Source organism: Saccopteryx leptura, chromosome 8, assembly GCF_036850995.1.
Source record: "Saccopteryx leptura isolate mSacLep1 chromosome 8, mSacLep1_pri_phased_curated, whole genome shotgun sequence".
In the NCBI taxonomy this organism is placed as follows: Eukaryota; Metazoa; Chordata; class Mammalia; order Chiroptera; family Emballonuridae; genus Saccopteryx; species Saccopteryx leptura.
In genome coordinates, this window is record NC_089510.1 from 46,044,287 (window position 1) to 46,059,661 (window position 15,375).

General features: G+C 37.8%; 1 non-coding gene across 1 annotated transcript; it reads left to right on the forward strand.

Moving 5' to 3' along the window:
* Positions 1 to 1,171: 1,171 nt before the first annotated feature.
* TRNAY-GUA (transfer RNA tyrosine (anticodon GUA)) lies at positions 1,172 to 1,247 on the forward strand. The gene has a single exon. It is a non-coding gene; the product is annotated as a tRNA-Tyr (tRNA).
* The last annotated feature ends 14,128 nt before the right edge of the window (positions 1,248 to 15,375 follow it).

The following is a 15,375-nucleotide window of genomic DNA, read 5'->3' on the forward strand; positions in this document are numbered from 1 at the left end:
TTAGGTCCAAGTGATCTTATTAAAGAATTCAGCTAAAATTTTCAGGAAGATATAATTCTTATATTTTACAAATTACTTTTCAAAATGGAGAAAATTAATTTGGCTTCCTCAAATTAAAAGACTCAAATAAAAACAGTACAAGAAATAAAAATTATAGGTCCATATAAGTTTTGAACATACTTAAGAAAATCCTAAGTAAAGTATTAGCTACTAAACTTTATGACTATATTAAAAATATTTTTTCTGATCAGTGTTTATCTCCAAAGGCAAGATGTAGCTGTATAATTTGACACATTAATGGGCAAAAGAAAATAATCACATAGTTGTCTAAACAGATGATGAAGAATTATTTGCAAATCAGAACTTTAATCCTAAATTTAAAATTTAGAAAAGGGTAATAGAGAACATCCTTAACATAAAGAATATTATATTGAAAAACTTTACAAAACTTTATGCTGAATACAGAAAACTTAAAAATATATTAGGATCATAAGACCTTTACAGAGTTAATCTTATGATTCTCTTAAAGAACATAAAATAATAACTGAATAGGGAGGTATAGAAAGTGTAATATTAGCTAAAAGTGGTATACGTCATATCTTTCCACTATGAAGTCACTATTTTTCTCTTTGTAATTAACAAGTAATTTTTAGATTGACTCCTTGAGATTGTATACATTTACAGTTTTTCATTAAACTGTCCCTTGCTAAAAAAAAGTGTAAAAATAACATGCATTTTTATTAAAAGTATTTTCCTAAATTTGTCCTATACATTAAATAAAACCTCATAAAAAATCTCAACACTATTTTGCAGAACCTAGCAAACGTTCATCCACTCACACATACAGAGTAAAAAACAAACTATAAATTAAATAAGGCCAATTTTGACAGAGAAGAGAAAGGGAGAAAGGAGGGAAATTTTCCCATCAGGTAATGAAATACAATGAAAAGAGTACAGTATTCATGAAGAAATAAGGAGACACCTTGACATCTCTCTGGAACAAAACAGAAAGTTTGTAAGTGTGGAATGTTTAGGTATTATAAAGATGGCATTTCATATCAATAGAAAAATGACTCACTATAAGTAGATGATATTGAAAAAGTAATTCACAGTTATCTAAAAACCATAAACCTGAATCTTTTCCCATACCATGTTGAAATAAGGACTTTAGGCCCTGGCTGGTTGGCTCAGTGGTAGAGCGTCGGCCTGTAGTGTGGGAGTCCCAGGTTCAATTCCCGGCCAGGGCACACAGGAGAAGCGCCCATCTGCTTCTCCACCCCTCCCTCTCTCCTTCCTCTCTGTCTCTCTCTTCCCCTCCCGCAGCCAAGGCTCCATTGGAGCAAAGTTTGCCTGGGCGCTTAGGATGGCTCTGTGGCCTCTGCCTCAGGTGCTAGAATGGCTCTGATTGCGGCAGAGCAACGCCCCAGATGGGCAGAGCATCGCCCCCTGGTGGGCGTGCCGGGTGGATCCCGGTCAGGCACATGCGGGGAGTCTGTCTGACTGCCTCCCCGTTTCCAACTTCAGAAAAGTCCAAAAAAAAAAAAAAAAAAAAGTTAAAATCCTAAGCATAAAAGGTAAAAATAGAAGGTGAATGACTTGTGGTTTTAGAATGAAGAAAACTTCTTAAATAAGATCCAAAAAGCAAAACAACAGGATAAAATATAATTTGGGTACAACAAAAAATTGAATTTTTATTTAACAAAAAGTTCCTTTGGTTCAATTAATGGAGGAAAGTGTGGGAGAAGAGCATGACCAGGGTGGTGCAGTGGATAGAGCATCAGACTGGGGTGCAGAGGACCCAGGTTCGAGACCCGGAGGTTGCCAGCTTGAGTGCAGGCTCATCTGGTTTGAGCAAAGCTCACCAGCTTGAGCACAAGGTCACTGGTTTGAACAAGGGGTTACTCAGTCTGCTGTAGCCCCCAGGTCAAGGCACATATGAGAAAGCAATCAATGAACAACTAAGGAGCCATAATGAAGAATTGATGCTTCTCATCTCCTTTCCTGTCTGTCTGTCCCTCTCTCTGTCTCTGTCACACACAAAAAAAGAAGAAAATAAAGAAAGCATGAGAGAAGAAAGGTGGGTTTTTTTTGTGAAATAATATATCATTTATATTTTGGATACCCAAGGAGCCCTTTAAAGTCAACAAGAAAGAGAGGTCATAAGACAAATGGATAGGGAAAAAACCCTCAATTGTTAAAACCATTTGAAGGCAGATTTAAACTCTATCATAATGAGAAAAATCAAAATTAAAACCTTGAGCCATTAATTAACATTCATGTGAATGGAAAAAATTAAATTTGTATAATTCCCAGCGTCACGCAGAAAGTGGGAAATAGGGAATCTCAAGCATTGCAGGTAGGAGTCTAAACTATTAGTACAATGTAATGGAAAGCAACTTGGCATTACTTAGAGCAATTAATTAAACATAAAGCCTGAGCCATTACAACTCCTAGATATATATTTGGAGAAGCATTATCACAGATCTAGGAAGAAATATGAACCATAATTTTTATCTCAGTATTGTTATTTTAGCATAAAATTAAAGACAGTCTATATATTCATCAATATGAGAACAAGAAAATGCATTGAAATAATCTAGTAGAGTATTATGCAGTTATTAGAAAAAAGAAATCAAATGTAAATACACTGGAATAAATAAATTCTAAATACTGTACTTGGAAAATATAAGAAACAGACTTTTAGTGCAATATTATTTATATAACATGACCCGTAAAACAGCATTATTTATCATACAAGGGCACAAGAATACATAGTTAACATATTAGTATAGGTGATTAGGTCTGGGTTGGAATTAAGGGGAATGACCAAGGGATAAAATAAGAGAGAGGCCATACAGATTACAACTGAAAGTGAGACATGACAGAAGTTATATAATCAACTCGGTATTCTGCTCTCCTTGTTAAAGAAGTGTTAAAAAACACAAAACAAAGCCACGATGTGAGTATATCCCTAGACCAAGCACTCATAGTCAAGTAACCAAACTTAGAACTGCCCTGATTTCCCCAAAATGCTGACTCTTAATTTAAACAAAATTTAAGCATTCTTTATGTCAGAGTGAACTTACAGCCTCCTAGGTAATCAGCTACAAATGAGTAAGCATATTCAATGGAAAAGAATGTAAGGGTTGGTAACCAATTATAATAAACAATGTATTTACTCATTCATGCTTTATAAACTGAGCTAAAACTGCTATGAGTCTAGGTTCTTAACACTTTTAATTAGAAGTCTCCGTGTTCTTGAATATTTAGTTTATAGCTCAGTAAACTATACATATCAAGTGAAATGCTCTGAATTTTCTTTTGGCAGAAGAAAGGAAAGGATAAGAGGAAGAGAAAAAAAAAGAAGGAATGGTGAAAGAAGAAAAGAAATTAAGAAAATATTTGGCAGTTATATAAAAAGAGCTCAAATATGATAAGAGAAATATCAGAGGTTTTGTATATAGTGTGCTGTTTAAAGAAAAAGACTAAGCTTGACTAAAAAAATTCAAGATTTCTAACTTGTTATCATGATCAGATGAGAGGATCCTTGAGCTTCTGGTATCTAGGGTGACCCATTCCTGATTCCCAGAGACTCAGTGTGTGATCTACAGACATACCTTGAAGATATTGTGGGTTTGGTTCCAGACCACCACAATAAAGCAAGCATCTCAATGAAGCAAGTTGTAACAGTCTTGCCATCAATTTATTTGAAAAAAAAATGCAATATCTGCAAAGCACAATAAAGTGAGGTGCCATAAAACAAGGTATGCCTGTAGGTTATATTTCCAAGTATTTAGTCCCTAGAACAAACACAGCCAGGTCTCCTCACTGCTTCATTGGAAGCAGGTGATGAGAAGGATTCTGAAACTACTAAATCTGAAGGGCCCTAAATTCTTTTATTTTAATAATCCCAAACCCTGGCACTGCACGGAGTTATCTGAGGAGTGTTTAAACACATGTTGAAACCCTTTATCAGCTCTATTGAGGGAGAATATCCAGTGCTAGGGACTGTGGTGAAACAGCTGTGTTAGTCTTGCTCGCTGCTTTCCCAGCTGCAAGGACTTTGCCAGATTAGTGTGTAAGCATGTGGCAAAAAGCCACATGTGTCTCTATGAAAAGCTATGGGTGCTGGCCCTTTGGGATCAATTCTCCAGATCACTAACCTGCCACTGCATAGTGTGGTTCCCTGATTCCCTCAGCCACCACCATGAGGGGAGATTTTCCCGAACCTTTGCCCTCCACTGTGAAAAGAGATTTTCCTTTGTTTATTCTCTCTCCTGTCTCTGCGAGCCTCCAATAAATGGGAATGGCCTGGCGCTTTCTGGCTCAGCATTTCTTCTACCATCTGCCCAAATTCAATGCGAACCTGCCTGGCCTCAGCCACTGGCATTACAGGGACTATGCAATGTCTTCTGGTAAGCATTTCCAGAGATTCTAATGTGTCTGGACCCGTATTAGTAGGACAGGCTATTGAGAACCACTCATCTGTTTTACCTTCCACTTAGTGCAAAGAATTGTTCCAATAAATGTCCAGCTTTTTCTAGAGAGAATCAGACAATAATTAGAGAATAAAATCCCCTCCCCCCCAAAAAGAATAAAATTCCCACAATTTGAGAGGAGGGTAAAATTTTATATTCTTGCTAATTACACCTTCTTTTAGCCCTCCCATGATTAGTTAGCTTGTAACCCAGTTTTAGTAACTGCTACTTCTCTATATAATTGAGGTTGTCTGAGGCAACAGATATAATTTTGCTTAACTACAACCAGTGTTGTGTTAATCATAAGTATAACAAACAGCCATTAGAAAGAGGAGTAACCAGCCCTTTGGGGGCATCTGGATATAAATAATTAGGAAGTAGTTTGCTGCTTCTCATCCTTTGTCTGCTAATGAGATTTTGTCTGATATGGGTATCTGTTCCTTTAAGACATCAATAACAGGCTTTGAATATTTAAAATGTACACAAAAAAATGAAACTATTTTTGACAGATTTACTCATATTGTATGCAAATATAATGCATATTTAATGCAAATATACATGTGGTTTTCTTAACTATTTCCTAGGCTTCACTATGCCCCTTAGTAAAATGCTAATGACTTGTCTGTGATTCCTTATTTTATTCAGAAATTAATTGTTACTATAACTTGTGAGTTCCACACAGTGGCTAAAATATAACAAAGGAAAGAAAAAGTTGCTGACCTTGATAATATTAAATTCTAGTTGGGGAAAGAACACCACCCAAACAGGCTCATATTCATGAATTACTTATCTTGCATAAATGGCACTGGCCACAGCCCTCACAGGACCAAGAAGAAATGCTGAAAATTATCCCCCACTACATTCTCACCTCATGCTCATGTTAAATAAGTCACCAAGCACAGGTTATCTTTCCAATAGACTCTCTTTTCCCTCTTCCAAGACTTTTTTTCTTAGTTCAGCTGGGTTGAAAAGAATGGGATAACTGTAAGAACATCTCACTTGCTTCTCTGTCCTCACCTTTAACCAATCTATGCTCTATTTCTGCTACCAGAACAATCTTGGCAAAATTTACAGCTGACCCAAGCTTAGAGTTCTTCAATGACTTTCTAAATCATACCCCAAATCTTTTACATAATATTTAAGCCTTTCATAATTTTCCCAACTAATTGCTTCTTTTGCCATTAACTCACATCTTGTTCTCAGGTTATAAGCAAAGATTTATAGTCCCTCTATGCACCAATAATTAAGCTTCTTTTAATAACAATACTTCTACCTGTAATGGATTACCCTGAAACGCCCTCTTTTCATCTGATCTACTTGGTGACCTCCTATTCATTCTATAGGAATCAGCTCACATGATCACTTTTCCCCAGTATCAAGTCACATCACTCCAACAGGTTGAGATAGGAGGGCTATTCTTTAAATTTCTAAAGCATTCTAAGAATATCTCATATCAGCTTTTTTTAAATCACAATAAAGATAAAAGTAAATCATATGTAACTCTAATAATACATACCTTCCTTTATATATGTCCTTTTCTTTAGCAACAACTTACATGCAATCTTCACATCCAGCCTGAATGGGGAGCTAGTATAAGCCACACATGTACTCCAAACACCCCAGTAACAAACTCTCAGTAACTCTTCTATTATTCTATAACTTCTATTGTCCAGTATTATGGGGCAAGGGAGAATATAGTCTGCAGTTTATTTCTTTTATTTTTTAAATTTTTTAAGTGAAAGGAGAGGAGATAGAGAAACAGACTCTCCCATGTGCCCTGAGCGGGACACAACCAGCAACCCCATCTGGGGCCAATGCTCACAACTGAGCTATTTTTAGTGCCTGAGGCAGAGGCTCCACAGAGCCATCCTTAGTGCCTGTGGCCTATGCACTCGAATCAATCAAGCCATGGCTGCAGGAGAAAAGAGAGAGAGAGAAGGGGAAGGGCAGGGGTGGAGAAGCAGATGGTCACTTCTTCTATATGCCATGATTGGGAATTGTACATGGGACATCCAATAGCTGGGTCAATGCCTTACTACTGAGCCAACTGGCCAGGGCCTTGCAGTTTATTTCTAAGCCTCCCAAATTAAATCAATACCACTGCCATATCACCACTGTTGCCACCACAACCACTATTATTGTCCCTGGGGATCTTTACCACAGAAATCCTGTGTTACTGATGAAATTGTTTTCTATTCCTTGGGTAAGCTGAGGGCTGAGACAGGGGAAGGACATGACTATTTACTTCTTATGGACCCCCCACTAGACTATATAGTTCTGAAGCACATAGGCTAGGCCAGTGGTTGGCAAACTCATTAGTCAACAGAGCCAAATATCAACAGTACAATCATTAAAATTTCTTTTGAGAGCCAAATTTTTTAAACTTAAACTATATAGGTAGGTACATTCTTTATGTGAGGTAGCGCCCACACATGGTATTTTATGGAAAAGCCACACTCAAGGGGCCAAAGAGCCTCATGTGGCTTGTGAGCCACAGTTTGCCAACCACTGGGATAGGCTTTCCCCCACTGTTTTCTCAGAACCTAGCAGAAAGTCTGGCACATGCCAGGGGAATTCAGTGGATGCTTAAAGGATGAATGAATGGATTGAATGAATGGGTGAATGGATGAGTGAATGATGGATGTTAATAAAATATAAAGCACCTAGAGAGTAGTCCCAAAGCTCCAAGTATAAGGTTGTTTGTTAGTTTGTTTCTTGCTATACTGATGGGCTCAGGCTGCTGAGATAATTGATTACAAGGAAAGAATCTCTGTCACATCAGATAATTAGGGAGAGACTTCATAGAATAGGTGAGATTTTAGGTGGATCACAAAAAATAGGATTTATAGAAAATTAAAGAAATCATTCAGGCTAAGTAAGTAAAGAGATACAATAATGTGATGGGCAAAGACCAGATTGAGTATCACAAGGACTATACAGAACCAAGAGAAGCTATGAGCAAGTATCTTGACTGCTGGGTTGAGAAATCTACATTGATCTGGAATAGGAGCCCTATGTCAGAAACTGGGGTAATAATGTCATGTTTGAAGACTTGATACATAAATCTCATATTTTATTTTTGAAATCAGGAAAAAATAAACTACACGGAATCTATTATACAAGCAGAGAGTAATGGCCTCAGTTTATCGTTTATCGTAATTAATATGCCACCAGATATCCCAGAGGTGTTGAGAAGCACTTTTTGAGTTCTGTATACTAGGATCCCTTTATTGGTAACTGAAATATGTATACTGTGAATACATTATGGTTGTTGTTTAACAGAGAGCAAGAGCAACTCTATACAATAGGGAAGAGTAGCAATTGAAGGTTATCTAATAAACTGAATCTTCAAGGAAATAGAGAAAAGTGGAATATAATTTCCCAAAGGAAATTGTAGAAGATTTACAGTACAAAGCCAAATACCATTAAATTTTAAATGGCCATAAATGATTATATTGATTTTACATTTCATTTAAAGAAAAAGTAACTTGAATCACCCCTCTAATGCTATATCTGAACCCTTGCTAAAAAAATAATTTACATGAAAAAAACCCCACATTGTTAATTTAATTACTTTCATGTCTCATAGGAAAACTGTTGTTTTTGAAGTGATGGACTTCCAAAGTACTAATATCAAACAGGATGTGGCCAGAAATGCAATTGAGACTAGGGGTTATGCCATATTTTACTTGGCATCATTAGTTCCTGCCACTAATCAAGCATGGAATAAATGTTTGCTGAGTGAATAAATGAATAAATCAGCAATAAAAGGACCACTGGGATTTAAACAGACCACAGGAGAAACTTAAAACTTAGTATGACTGATCTATTCATTATCAGCCTAAGTCTAAAAATATATGGAATAAACCAATCTATGAAATGTGAAGTCTCTTTAAATGCTATTGCCTATAATTATAAAGAATAAGTCAAATGGTCCAGAAGGAACACAGCTAAGAAAAAGAAAATTTCTTCTTCAATTCAATCATTGATGATTTTCAAGATCATTATAATTCAAATAAGACATGTTATATTTGGAATTTTGCTACTTTATTCATAACAGAAAGACCTGCTAAATGAACAAGACAAACATCTACTGCACATCTATTTCCATCTTGCGATTTAGACCAAGTTTTTGTAGAAAATGAAAGCAATATGAAATATGCAGAAAACATTCTTATCCCTTCAGGCTCAGGATGAGTTTAGCATCTCTGAAAATATTATGCAAATACAAAAATATTTTTTATGTTATAGTTCATTTAGCTTGGCTTTCAACATCTTGAGTCTTGGATAAATAGTTGAATCAGATTCATTTTCACTAGGTGCCAAGTTAATGTGCAGCTAATTTTACCAAGGACACTCTACTGCCCCATCACACTGGCTGCTCAAAATTTTCAATTTTAGATGTAAAATAATATTACAAGGTATGTTCATATTATTCTGGACATTATATTAGATCCTCTACTGAAGAGCACATTGGGCTGGGGTATATAGCTAGTTCATTAAAATCAGTTGTTTCCACAATCAATCCTGATGGCTACAGCCCAATTCATCATTTTATAATATGCATTGATTGGTAAGATTTGACACACATCATTCATTTTTTAAAAGTAGGCTGAGCCATAGGCTCTTTCCTGGTCTATATAAACTATGAATATGCCAATATCCCTAGAAGAAATGGTTTTTGGATTTATTTCACCAGATTGTCTAATTGTCATTCAGGCTCACTAAGGTGTGCAGATAGCTCATTCTGCCAAGGAACCATGGTCTTCCAGAGCATACATAAATCTTTTTTAAAGCCAGAGTAAAATGTTTCTCATCTTAATATACTACTGCTTCTTTGGTACAAAAAAATAAGCTCGAGGATTTCTCACCCATTAGAGATGAGGAGCTAGTGATTTGTTTTTTCTATTATCTCATTAATCAAGAGCTAGGGGAAAGTTGCAACCACAAGTCCTACATACTTAGCCAGAGTCACCTGCATCCTCCATAGTATCTACTGTGCCCTTGCTTCTGCAGGACAGTTTGAACACTATATAAACTAACTGGTAGATTTCAGGGCGAGGATAGCACTGTTTACATTTAGAACACCAAATCTGAAGAGTTATAGATTGGTTTTTATCATGCCAGGAAGAACTGTTTTATGACAGTGGTGGTGTATGCCTTTATTTGTCCCTTAGGGGCAAATGTTCTCAAATCAGAACTAATATCATAGTCTTCAAATTACCCCTATCAAGAGTATCTTTGTTTGTAAGATCCCGGAGAATATAACTTTACTCTGAAAAACTTCACTTAACCCCATTAGCATGTAACAGCTTTTCTTATATACTTTCCTTATACAGTCAAAATTCACTAATGATCTTCTCAAAAGGAAAATAATAATCAAGTATTTTTCTTTGCCCTGTATAATATTCCCTCTAGGAAGACAGATTTATTATAGATTACAATTACTTTATCATGTTTCATTTTTTTTAAAGAAAATTACTCGAATTGCATCTAGTAAAGACTACTTAATACAATTAATCATTTGTTGCCCAAAATTATTTTCTTTAAACTAGAATTTTCTAAAAAGCACCACGTTATATTTTTCTTGTGCCACTAAAGGTAATTGTGTAATTAGTAACTGGTTTATAGAAGCATGTTTTCCATATAATGCTGATAACCTAGCTCTAAATTACTCTTTCCATGCAGGATCCAAAGGCACTTTATAAATCATCATATTTAAGTCTCTACCACACCTGTTCACACCCACACATAAACTGCAAATAGGGTTTTTTAAAAAGGCCATTTAATACTAACATAACTACTGCAAAGAATTCTCCATTGGGGTGAAATGCAGCAAAGTTTTAACAGATGTTCAGGAACAATAGACACCAGTTGAGGTAAAAAAAATATAATAAAGAATGTCATCTCCAATTAAAATGACAGGAAAGATTTAACAGGAAGAAATGTAATAACTCATTTGGACTTTGGCCAGGATACCAAAGCTAATATCTTTCACAATGGGGAAACTTTTTCTACAACTTTAAACTCATTCATATCGGAATTGTACCTTAATATCTCAGCTAAAACTGAGTTTTAAGAGAATAAAAGACAAATAGAAATGTTCTCCATCACCACTTCAATTTCATGCATGGCCTAATCATACCCCAATCAACATCACATACTTGCTTCTAGTGGTTAGGAATGGGAGAGATCAGAAAGGTTAGATTATTGGCAGTGAATTAAAAGATAAAGGAAGAAAAAGGACCTAGAATCACTAGATTGACTTAGAATAGAAGTTGCAGGAAAATGATAATGAATTAAACTAATCAAATCCATTTGTTCTCTATTTCTATACTTCATCCACATTTCAAGCATTATTGTAAAGATAGTCTGCTAAAAGTTAATTATGAAAATACTAATGGAAAACTTGGAAAGAACATTAGCAATTATTCCTCATTTGCTGAAGAAGAAACTGAGGCCCTGGAATGCCAATGGCCGAAGACAGGCAGGTTCACATTGGATTCAGGCAGACAGTAGAGGAACTGTGGGGCCAGAGAGCATTGGGCCATACCTGTTCGTTGGAGGCTTGCAGAGATGGATGAGCAAATAAGCAAAGGACAACCGCTTTTCCCAGGGGAGGGCAAGAGATCAGGGAAACTTCCCCTCACAGTGGTGGCTGAGGGAATCAGGGAACTGCATCCCATGGTGGCTGGAGGGTAAGCTGGGAGAATTGCCCCTGAGAGGGAAAGCACCCATAGCTTTTCGTAGAGACACACACATGGCTTTCTGTCACATGCTCACACACTAATTGTGGAAAGTGCTTGCAGTCAGGAAAGCAGCGAGCAAGCCTAACCACAGCTCTTTTCCCCACAGGCCCAGAGAATGGAGGCAAGTGCCCAAGGTTATGCATAGCTGCAGATAATTCCGTCACAAACTCATACATTTCTATTTGGAAAAGCACATGATTCTGACCAAGGTACTGGCACACTTCAGGTCATTCCAACTTTTATCAAATGTCCACAGTTGTTTAGCATTGTGGGTCAGGAGCCAGGGAATTCTGTGTGCATGTGTTTATATAGCTGAAGAGTAATCACCTTTCCACCTTATTATTTGCAGGATCAAAAATAATCTCCATACTTTTGACTAACAGATGGTGGAGAGAGCATGAAAGCACAAAGTGACATGAGGAATAAATTGGAGAGAAACATTTATAACAACTATGATTAGAAGATTTGAACGCCGTCCATAGGAAAATGCCTGCCTGCCAAATCCAATTCCACTTTTTCTTCAATATCCTCTTCTACGTCCCGAACAGCAACACTCAGGGTCCTTATAAACTGACTTGGAATTAAAGTGGATTGTTTGCAGCTGCTCACATGCAGTTCTTATTGGACTGGCCCCGCCCAGTGTTTACATATGGCTTCCTCTTCCAGCCGTGGTTCTTGACTGGGAAAGCTATTTGAGAAACAACAGGACAGCAAACTGAACAGAATGCACTTTATGAGTCAGCTTGATCTTCATCCCAGGGCTGAGAGTTCATAGCGCTAAGCCATTAGCCTCATTGCCTGCTTTTTAAAGAACTTGCTATGTTTGGTTATCCACCTAACAGTGGTAGCTGCAGGATTCAGGCCTTTTGCTTTTTTCATTTAGTTTCTGTCAAGTCCCTCTTTTCTTCTGCCCATCTTCTATAAATTCTGTGATGGCAGAGTAGAATTTAAGAGCTGAGGAGAAATAAAGTACTGCACAACGACTGATTGTAGTAGTGATTAGTAATTTTCAAAACCCCTTTTTTAAGCAAGTGAGAATAAAATTGTTCTTGCACCTGGCCAAGTGCAGCCAATGGGAGCATCGTGAGATTTGGTTGGACTCGGCAAGTGCACAGCACTGAGGTGCCTCAGCAGCTGTTGATTGAAACAGGGGAGAGCCTCCATCTGCTGGGGAGGCAATTCTGTTTCTTTTAAGCAGAAGAGGCCCCTCAGCCTAACTGGTAGTGCATTTAGCACAATTCCCCCAGCTGGTGAGAGCATAATCAGTCTATCTCTGGTTGTAAGTTAAAAATCCCTTTGCCTCCAGCAAGACAAAAAAAGGCATTAATAAAATAAATTCTAAGTCTCATTTTACAGGTGCTCACAGTGAAATGTCATCTGGACAAGAGGACTGATATTATTGCAAATAAGACAAAGTATTATAAGTGCTCTGCTTATAAAAGTTTATTCTAGGATGGGCTTGACATTTCCCAAAATTTGCTCAGGAAAACCAGAAGAAAGACACGCCAAGTTCTTTTTTCCTAGTTCGAAATCATGGAGTTAATAGCCACATATTTGTATGCTAATAAAGTCCTTTTGAGCCCTGGCTGGTTTGCTTAGTGTCGGCCTGGCATATGGACGTTCCAGGTTGAATTCTCGGTCAGGACACAAAGGAGAAACGACCTTTTGTTTCTCTTCCCCTCCCTCTCCTTCTTTCTCTCTTCCTCTCCCACAGCCAGTTGGCTCAATTGGTTCCAGCATTGGCCCCAGGTGCTGAGGATAGCTTGTTGGAGTGTCAGCCTCAGGCACTGAGGATAATTCAGATGATTTGAGCATCGGCCAAAGACAGGAATTGCCGAGTGGATTCCTGTCAGGGAGCATGCAGGAATCCATCTCACTATCTTTTCCTTTTTTTTCTTTTTTCTTTTTTGCATTTTTCTAAAGCTGGAAACGGGGAGAGACAGTCAGACTCCCGCATGCGCCCAACCGGGATCCACCTGGCACGCCCACCAGGGGCGATGCTCTGCCCCTCTGGGGCGACCAGAGCCACTCCAGCGCCCGGGGCAGAGGCCAAGGAGCCATCCCCAGCGCCCGGGCCATCCCTGCTCCAATGGAGCCCCGGCTGCGGGAGGGGAAGAGAGAGACAGAGAGGAAGGAGGGGGGTGGAGAAGCAAATGGGCGCCTCTCCCATGTGCCTTGGCCGGGAATCGAACCCAGGTCCCCCGCACTCCAGGCCAACGCTCCACCGCTGAGCCAACCGGCCAGGGCCCATCTCACTATCTTCCCTCCTCTCACTAAAAAAAAAATAATAATAATAAAAATAATAAAATAAAATAACAATAAAGTCCTTTTAATTTGGTAGGAGTTCCAGTGCCTCCTTTTTTTAAGAATGGCAATAATTCTACGTCAGAATCAACTATAGTAATTGGTAAAGCTGGAAGATGTTCTTAAGTTATACCCTAACTTAACCACTTTGATTTAGGGCTTTAAATAGTTTTCCAACAAGACCTGAGCTCATAGATATAAGAAAATACATTCTTGCCTGACCAGGTAGTGGCACAGTGGATAGAGCATTGGCCTGGGATGCTAAGGACCCAGGTTCAAACCCCGAGGTGGCCCTCGCTTGAGCACAGGCTCATCCTGCTTGAGCACTGTACTGCCAGCTTGAGCAGGGGATCATAAACATGACCCCATGGTCACTGGCTTAAGCCCAAAGGTTGCTGGCTTGAACAAGGGGTTACTGGTTTGGCTGGAGCCCGCTAGTCAAGGCACATATGAAAAAGCAATCAATGAACAACTAAGGTGCCTCAACCATGAGTTGATGCTCCTCATCAATCTCCCTTCCTGTTTGTCCCTCTCTATCTCTGTCTCTCTCTCTTAGTAAAAAACAAACAACAAAAAAACATTCTTGACTCCCCAACACTAGTTTTTATTTTTTTTAACAGAGAAAAGCTCATTGAGATAAAGTGGATAAAAATGAGTTGTTTAATCTGTGAATATTAACCAAGCACATATCCTGGGAAAGCATAGTACTAGTACTGGGCACGGAAGGCGTGACAACAACTAAAAGAAATAGTTTGGTATCATTCTTCAAATGTTGGGCTCAAGAAGCTGTTTGTTTCCATAGCCCTGTAAGCATGCTCCTCTCATAGGCACAGGCCTATCATATTCCACTGTCAGTTTGTCTTTCTTTCCAGCTGAACTATGAGTTCCTTCATAGATCTTGATAGCTTTCATCTTCGTATCTGTAGAATTCTACCATTATTCTTGCTGCACTGGGAGGTACTTAAATTAGAGTGTTGAGTGGATAAATATGAATGAAAGTTAGTGGCAATGATTGTCAGGATTTCTTTTTTAATATCACACATACAGAGAATAAAGAATTATGTAGGTAGGCCACTTTCCTGAAGAGGATTGTGATGAGGATAGTTTGGAATACAGGGACACAGTGTAGACAAAATTCACTCAAAAATATTTGCTGAGCCTAATCTACCTTAGGTGCGGAGAACTAAAAGGCTATGTATGGTAGACACAAACACTGTCCTTGAAAAATTGCTTTCTAATGGAAAAGACATAAAATGCCCAAATTTGCCTCTGCCAAGGAAACACATAACATTGTAGTAGTGGGATGGTAAAACCCACTGTTGCTCAAAATGGCTCATGAAAGCCGTTTGTTAAATGCTACACTACTTTGCAAGCTGGTTGTAAAAACATTAGTTTATTGAAATTGGCCATGTTGGATGGAAAATGAGCGAACATTACAAATCTGGGCCATTTTTTTTTTTCATCAGGGAGAGCCAGTGATGGCCACTACTTGTTGCCGAACCATGTGCCTATCTCCACCTTCTTTCCACATCCTTATCTACTTCCTCCTTCATGAGGTAGTAATATAAAACAGAAGCACATTTACAGAATATTTTATTTAAAAAGGTTGTCTTAAATCTTTAAAAAGCACACAAGTAAACTTTTAATCATTTTTATAAAACAAAACCAATAAAATAAAATACTTTTTTTCTTTCACATGTGCTTTACCTTAACACATATAAAATAAAAACTAATTATGCTTAGTCTATGCATAAGGCCTTATGTGTAATAGTACTCCATAAATATATAGAGACTTGAATTGAATCAAATTCAATTGAATTAAATTAAACTGCACTGAATTGAAT